Consider the following 7884-nt stretch of genomic DNA (forward strand, 5'->3'; position numbering starts at 1 on the left):
ATCCTTCCGCCTCAGCCTTCCAAGTAGCTGGAATTACAGGCATGCGCCACCACGCCCAGCTAAGTTTTTGATTTATTGTAGAGATGAGGTCTCACTGCCCAGGCGGGTCTCGAACCCGCGGGCGAGGGTAATCCACTCACCTCAGCCTCCCAAAGGCGTGGGATTACAGGCTGAGCCACCGAGCCCGGCTCACGTGGCTTTTTAATATCATGCTTCTCTCCCCCACAGAGGGAACTCCTCTCCTGAATTTTATGTTAATAGCTCCCTTGCTTTTCTTTGTAAGTTTTACATAAGTTTTACTACAGTGTTTGTGTATCCCTAAACAATATTGTATCAGACAGGGTCCTGGTAGGAAATAGATGGCACACAAAAATTAGGATAATTTGGGGAGAGTATTTTTTTTATTTTTTTGAGTTGGAGTCTCACTGTCACCCAGGCTGGAGTGCAATGACACGCTCACAGTCACGCTCACAGCCACCGCAGCTGCAACCTGCTGGGCTCAGGTGATCCTTCCGCTTCAGCCTTCCAAGTAGCCGGAACTACAGGCACACGCCGCCATGCCTGGCTAATTTTTTAATTTATTGTAGAGATGAGGTCTCACCAAGCTGCCCAGACTGGCCTCGAACCTGTGAACTCAGACAATCCCCTCACCTCGGCCTCCCAAAGTGTTGGGATTATAGGCGTGAGCCACGGCACCTGACATGGGGAGAGTTTATGAAAGGAACGATTTATAAAGGGGCAGGTTGGTTATAGTGGATGGTAAGAACACGAGACGTGGATATTACCCTGAGGCTAGTTAACAGTGCTCTTACCACCCTAGGCCTGAAGGGGAGAGGATGGAGTGGTTCCAGGAAGTCAGAGACAGCATGGGCTTTGGAGGGGGTCGCCTGATGGGGAGATCAGACCCAGCCAACCCACACCAACCCACAGTGAGAATACCAGAGAATAAGTACCTGACCCTACTCTCCTTGAGTTCTCCAGTGTTCCCTGGGGCCTTTCCATAAGCCAAGCCTAACCCGGAGACAGAAATTAGAGGAGCTCCTTGATGCACCCCACACAGCTCAGCCCCCGGAAGTCGACGTGAAGAGAGTAAATGTGCAGAGGCAAATGGAAGATATCTAGTCACAAGAGATGGCTTCGTTGTGCCTGTTTAAGTTTATGTAAGTAGAAACCATACAGCGCGTATTCTTCTGTGACTGGCCTTTTCTGCTCATTCAGCAGAGTAGCTCAAGTGTACAGCTGTAGTTCATGCATATTCAGTTCTGTATCACATTTGCTTGTGTGAATTTACTGCAATAAGCGAGGTCTGACAAGTAAGCTCACTAACTAATTCATCCTAGGAAAAGTGCTGAAAATCACTACAGTCACCTTCGAAGTACTCCCCTTGGGAAGCTACGCACCAATGCCAGTGCCTATCCATCCGTCAAAGCAATTCTGGGGCTCTTTTGCTGGAATGGCCATCAACGCTATCATTGTATTACCCTTGATGTCCTGCATGTCATCAAAATGTCTTTCTTTCAGTATTTCCTTGATCTTCGGGTAAAGAAAAAAGTCATTGGGGGCTAGATCAGGTAAGTAGGGAGAGTGTTCCAATATAGTTGTTTATCATGCTGCCAACATAAGAGCACGGTGGCAAGTTCGCAAACTTAATTGTCAGGCCCCAACAGATAACAGCACAGCTATTATCTATGCAGTTGCTGGGTCGTAGGATGTGAATGAGTTAAACTTTAATAGATAATACCAAACTATTCTTCAAAGCCATACTCATTTACACTCTAGCATTAAATAAGGGTTCCTGTTGTACTACAATCTAACACTTGGTATTGTCAGACTTTCTAATTTCTGTCAATCTGGTGAATGAGAAACAGTATCTTGTGGTTTTAATTTGCATTTCCTTATTACTAACAAGGTCAAATATCTTTTTACATGCTTATTGGTCATTTATGTTACCGCTTCTGAGAAATAATTTGTTTTCTTTTGCTCATCTTTCTATTGACTTTTTCTTTCTTTTTTCCATTATATGTGTTATAAATATCTTCTCTCTCTTAGTGCCTTGCTTTTTCACTCATAGTATGGTATCTTTTGGTGCACTGAAGTTAATATATATTTTTTTAAATCAGAGTTTCACTCTGTCGCCCAGATTGGAGGGCAGTGGCACACTCCCAGCCACTGCAGCCTCAACCTGCTGGGCTCAGGTGATCCTTCCACCTCAGCCTTCTCAGTAGCTGAAACCACAGGCACGCACTACCACTCCTGGCTAATTTTTTTATTTATGTAGAGATGAGGTCTTGCCAGTTTGCGCAGGTTGGTCTCGAACACCTGGGCTCAGGCAATCCTCTCGCCGCCACCTCCCAAAGTGCTGGATTACAGGCATGAGCCACTGAGCCCGACTTGAAGTTAATGTTAAAGTAATTGAATTTATACTTTTTTCCTTTATGGTTTGCACTTTTGGTTCCTTTTTAAGAAATCCTTCTCTGCCCTGAAGTTATAAATATGTTTCTATTTTGTTTTCTAGAAGTTTCATTGTTTTACATAATACTCTAAGCTTTGAGATTTTCATGTTTAAGTCTTGCCATGATCTGAATGTGTCTGCCCCTGCCATCACCCAATGGGATAGTATTAAGAGATGGGGCCTATTTGGAAGGGATGAATGGAACTAGTGACTTTATAAAAGAAGTTGAAGGGATCATCCTAATCCCTTTCTCTCTTCTACCATGTGAGGACACAGCAACAAGCGCCATCTTTGAAGCAGAGAAAGCCAGCCCTCACCAGACACTGAATCTGCTGGCACTTTGATCTTAGACTTCTCAGCCTCCAAAGCTATGAGAAATAAATTTCTATTATTTACAAATTACTTAGTGTAAGATATTTTGTTATTATAGCCCAAAGAACTAATACGTGTCTTAAATCTACCTGGAATTGATGTTTGTGTATGAGGTAAGATAGAAATTTAATTTAATTTTTTAAATATAGATAACCAATTATTGAATATAAGTAGTCCACTCTCCCCAACTTTAGCCACGGGGATATGTTCCAAGACCCCCAGTAGATGCCTGAAACCATGTATAGTATTGAACCTTATGTATATACTACAATATTTTTTTCTATCTGAGAGGCTGCTAAATGACTAATGGGCGGGTATTATAGACAGCATAAATACACTGGTCAAAGGAATGATTCATATCTCAGTAAGATGGAATGGAGAGGCCACCATGATACTCAGAATGGTGCACAACTTAAAACTTATAAATTGTTTATTTCTGGAAATTTTTTCGCTTAATATTTTTGTGGTTAACTGAAACTTCAGAGAGTGAAACCATAAATAAAAAGGGGATTACTCTAATCCATCTTGTCCCAACTGATCTGCAAATACTTTTTGTGACATAAATTTTTTATTTATATATTAGTCTTTTCCTATATCTTCTGTGTTTTTTTCTATAGCTTTGTCAACAATACAGTGTCTTAAGTATTTTATTTTAGTTTTATCTATCTATCTATTTATTTTTTTGAGTTGGAGTCTCACTCCTTCACCCAGGCTGGAGTGCAATGGCACACCCACAGCCACCTGAGTGTCAACCTGCTGGGCTCTGGCGATCCTTCCACCTCAACCTTTCAAGTAACTGGAACTATAGGCATGCACCATCATGCCTGGCTAATTTTTATTTATCATAGAGACGAGGTGTTGCTAAGTTGCCCAGGCTGGTCTCAATCCCACCGTCTCAGGCAATCCACTCGTCTCGGCATCCAAAGTGCTGGGATTACAGGCTGAGCCACTGAGCTCAGCCTGTTTTATTTTTTGAGTTGGGAGTCTCACTCTGTCACCCAGGCTGGAATGCAGTGGCATGCTCACAGCCACCGCAGCCTCGACCTGCTGGGTTCAGGTGATCCTTCCATCTCAATCTTCCAAGTAACTGGAACCACAGGCATGTGCCACCACACTGAGCTAATTTTTTCTTTAATTGTAGAGATGAGGTCTTGCCAAGTTGCCCAGGCCAGTCTCTAACCCCTGGGCTCAGGTCTCTTCCCTCTGCCTCCCAAAGTGCTGGGATTACAGACATGAGCCACCATGCCCAGTCAAGTATTTTAGTTTTATAACAAGTTTTTTTTTTTTTGAGTCAAGGTGTCACTCTGTTGCCCAGGCTGGAGTGCAGTGGCACATTCATGGCCACCGCAGTCTCGACCTGCTGGGCTCAGGTGATCCTTCCTTCTCAGTCTTCCAACTAGCTGGAACTAAAGATGTGCACCACCATACTCAGCTATTTTTTAAATTTATTGTAGAGATGAGTTGTCCAGGCTGATCTCAAACCCCTGGGCTCAGGCAATCCTCTCGCCTTGGCTTCCCAAAGTGCTAGGATTACAGGTGCAGCCACCACACCTGCCAACAAACTTTGATATCTACTAGGGCAAATCTACCTGCCTAGTTCTTCAGGAGTGTCTTGGCTCTTCCAGGAATTACATTTTAATTTTTTAAAAAAGTCTATTTGAATTTAACTGGAATTGCATTGGATATGCATAAATTTGAGAGTAATTTATCTCTTTTAATATTTGCTATTATAAAAGTAAAAATGTGCATTGTAAAACATAAGAAAATACAGATAAGCAAAAATCAGAATGTATAGAAATACTCCTACAACCTGGAGATTATCACTGTTAACACCTAGGATAATATATCCTTCTAGATCTTTTGTTTTATCATATGATAATTGACCATTTGTAACAGGGAGTCTCTATTCTAGAAGATGTTATAGCTTTCCATTTATTTAGGTCTTTAGTGTCTTTCAGTAAGGTTTATAATGGTCTCCCTAAAGAACATCTGACAAATCTCTTGTTAGATTTATTCCAAGGGACTTCTTATTTTGTTGTTGTCGCTACTTTAAATTGCATCTTTGAAAAAAAAATTGCTTCTAAGAACAAAGGGGCCTGACTGTTTTGTTTATAACTACATCCCCAGGATCTAGCCCAATGCCTAGTATGCAGTATATGCTCAGGAAGTGTTTATTAACTGAAAAATAACTAAAACACCTAGTGCACTGTTGAGTGAATCAATGAGATATTGATAGGGGATTTTCTTGTTATTTTTCCACTAGCCTGTCATGGTGCCTGATGGTCTACCATAAAGGACTTGGAGGAATGACATATTAAGTTATTATCCTTCAGATCATCTCAATAGGAGAATAGCTTATTAGCATCTAGCAGGATCTGAGAAGACGGCAATTTTAATGCTAGGGGAAGGAAGCGCAGGGAGCTAAGGCAGCATGAAAACAGTAATTACCTAAAAGGTGGTGCTATAGTTTGAATGATGATATTCCCTCCCAAATCCATACTGTGAAGCTTAATCCTTGTTATGGCCCGTAGTAAGTGCTAAGAGGAGTGGTCTTTAGGAGGTGATTAAGTCATGAGAGCAGGTGTGACCTTATAAAAGGGCTTGCTAGAGGGAGTTTGCCTCTTTTAGCCCCTTCTGTTTTTTTTCCACCATGTGAGGATGCAGTGTCCCTCCCCTCTGGAGAACGCAACGACAAGGTGCTACCTCGAAAGCAGAGAGCAGTCCTCTTCAAACACCAATCCTGCTGGAGGCTTTATCTTGGGCTTCTCAGCCTCCAGAACTGTGAGAAAATAAATTTCTGTCTTTTATAAATTACCCAGTCTTGGATATTTTGTTATAGCAGCACAAACAAACTAAGATGGGGGGTATCTTTTGCAAAGGGGAACAGATGAAGGAAGGGAGAGAGGGGTGACTCTGATCTTAGTAGCCAAGGGATATTTACACATATCTCGTCTGCTGAGGATGAGCAGGTTTATGAAGCAGAAGTATTTCTAGAATCCTATTTTCAATATAATGTAAAGAAATCTGCTCATGTGATGAGTAAAATATATACATACATTTGTACATGTATAAATATACACACACACACCTATGAAGAAAAATAGCTACTTATTCTTAGCCACTGTTCTTTTAAAGAGTCAGTTTATTGAGTCATGCAGAGACAACCCAAGTATTTAATTTAGACAATTAACAACTGACTCAAAGGCATCCTATATATCCACTATGAAAGGCAGATGCATACCATTAAGGAAGCGACAGAGGTTTCCCTTTCCATAGGCACAATTTTGATTAAGGCAGTTCTTGCAAAAGCTGGGAGTTAGAAAAACCACTCCCGACCGGGCTTGGTGGCTCAGTCTGTAATTCCGAGCTTTGGAAGGCCGAGGTGAGTGGATTGCCTGAGCCCGCGGATTCGAGACCCGCCTGGGCAACTTGGTGACACCTCATTTCTACAATAAATCAAAAAATTAGCCGGGCATGGTAGTGCGCGCCTGTAGTTCCAGCTACTTGGAAGGCTGAGATGAAAGGATCACCGGAGCCCAGCAGGTCGAGGCTGCGGTGGCCAGGAGCGGCCACTGTACTCCAGTCTGAGCGACAGAGTGAGACTCCAACTCAAAAAGTAAAAAGAAAAAGAAAAACCACTCCCCATAGTTGCCTGATAGTGGACTCTGAGTACTACTCCTGCCAACTTATTCTTGAAGAAAAACAGAGAAAAGGGTTCTCTAATTTAAGCAGACTGCAGAAGTTTTAGGAAAGGGCTTAAACACAACCTTTAGCCGTGACGGGCTTTGTGCTTGTGATTACTTGAACAACCATTTCCCTCACAGACATCTCCAGAACTAGCTTGACTGTGATTTCTCCATTCTCTCAATGCCCTTCGCAAATACCATCACCTCCACCCTTCAGCTAAAAAGTTGAAGATATCAGCAACTGCCTTGTTCAGGTATCATTCCATCGGTTCTAGATAAGCATTCAATTTTTTTCATTCAACAAATGGCCACTGGACATTCCAATGTGCCACAACCTGTGTAGGATCTGGGGATTGAGAGAGAGACAAAACACCCTTTCCTAACCTCCAGGGACTCACTGCTAGTGGTGGCAAAGGCACATATTCAGCTTGGCCATCAGATCTCTTGTATCTTAAAGGATCTCCCAGTAGTGTCCCATAAAACATTGAGTGCAGGCCAGGCTTGGTGGCTCAGCCTGTAATACCAGCACTTTTGGAGGCCAAGGTGAGTGGATTGCCTGAGTTCGTGGGTTCGAGACCAGCCCGGGCAACTTGGCGAGACCTCATCTCTACAATAAATCAAAAAACAGTCAGACATGGTAGTACACGCCTGTAGTTCTGGCTAGTTGGAAGCCTGAGGCAGAAGGATCACTAGAACCCAGCAAGCTAACACTGGGGTGGCCGCGAGCATGCCACTGCACTCCAGCCTGGTCGAAGGAGTGAGACTCCAACTCAAAAAAAAAAGGAAAATTTGAGTGCAGCTATCAAAGCCAGAGGGGGCTGAAATGTAGATAGAGGAGAGAGAACTTCTTTTCTTCTCTTACTGCCCAGTATCTACTGGGGTAGATACTTTGGGTGTGTCCCATGAGACATGATGGGGACTCTGTCTCCAGCACCAGTCTGTGCTCTTGCTACTAGTATGAATCCCTGCCCAGGCTTCAGAGGTTCTCAGGAAGATAATATCTTGTGCCAGTGCTACAATCAGCCAAGAATTACCTTGCTCATTATTGCATTACAAATTGGCCCTCACAGCATTTCCCCAGCCACAAGCCTGCCCACAGGAGGCCAGAATAGATGCAAATTTCAGTACCACTGCCTCACCAACCCCAAACCACTATTCCCCTTAAATACCTGTCTTGATTCCTGAGCCAGTCCATTGGTTCCATCTCTTTCCTGGTAATTTTTACTAATTAAAGAAGGATTTATATTAGGAGGCAGTAAAGCATAGTGGTTAAGGACAGGGTCTCTAGCCGGGCTTGGTGGCTCAACCTGTAATCCCACGTCTTTGGGAGGCTGAGGTGAGTGGATTGCCTGAGCCCGCAGGTTCGAGACCTGA

This window comes from Carlito syrichta, unplaced genomic scaffold (assembly GCF_000164805.1).
Source record: "Carlito syrichta isolate Samal-C Ts95f unplaced genomic scaffold, Tarsius_syrichta-2.0.1 Scaffold311753, whole genome shotgun sequence".
Lineage (NCBI taxonomy): Eukaryota > Metazoa > Chordata > Mammalia > Primates > Tarsiidae > Carlito > Carlito syrichta.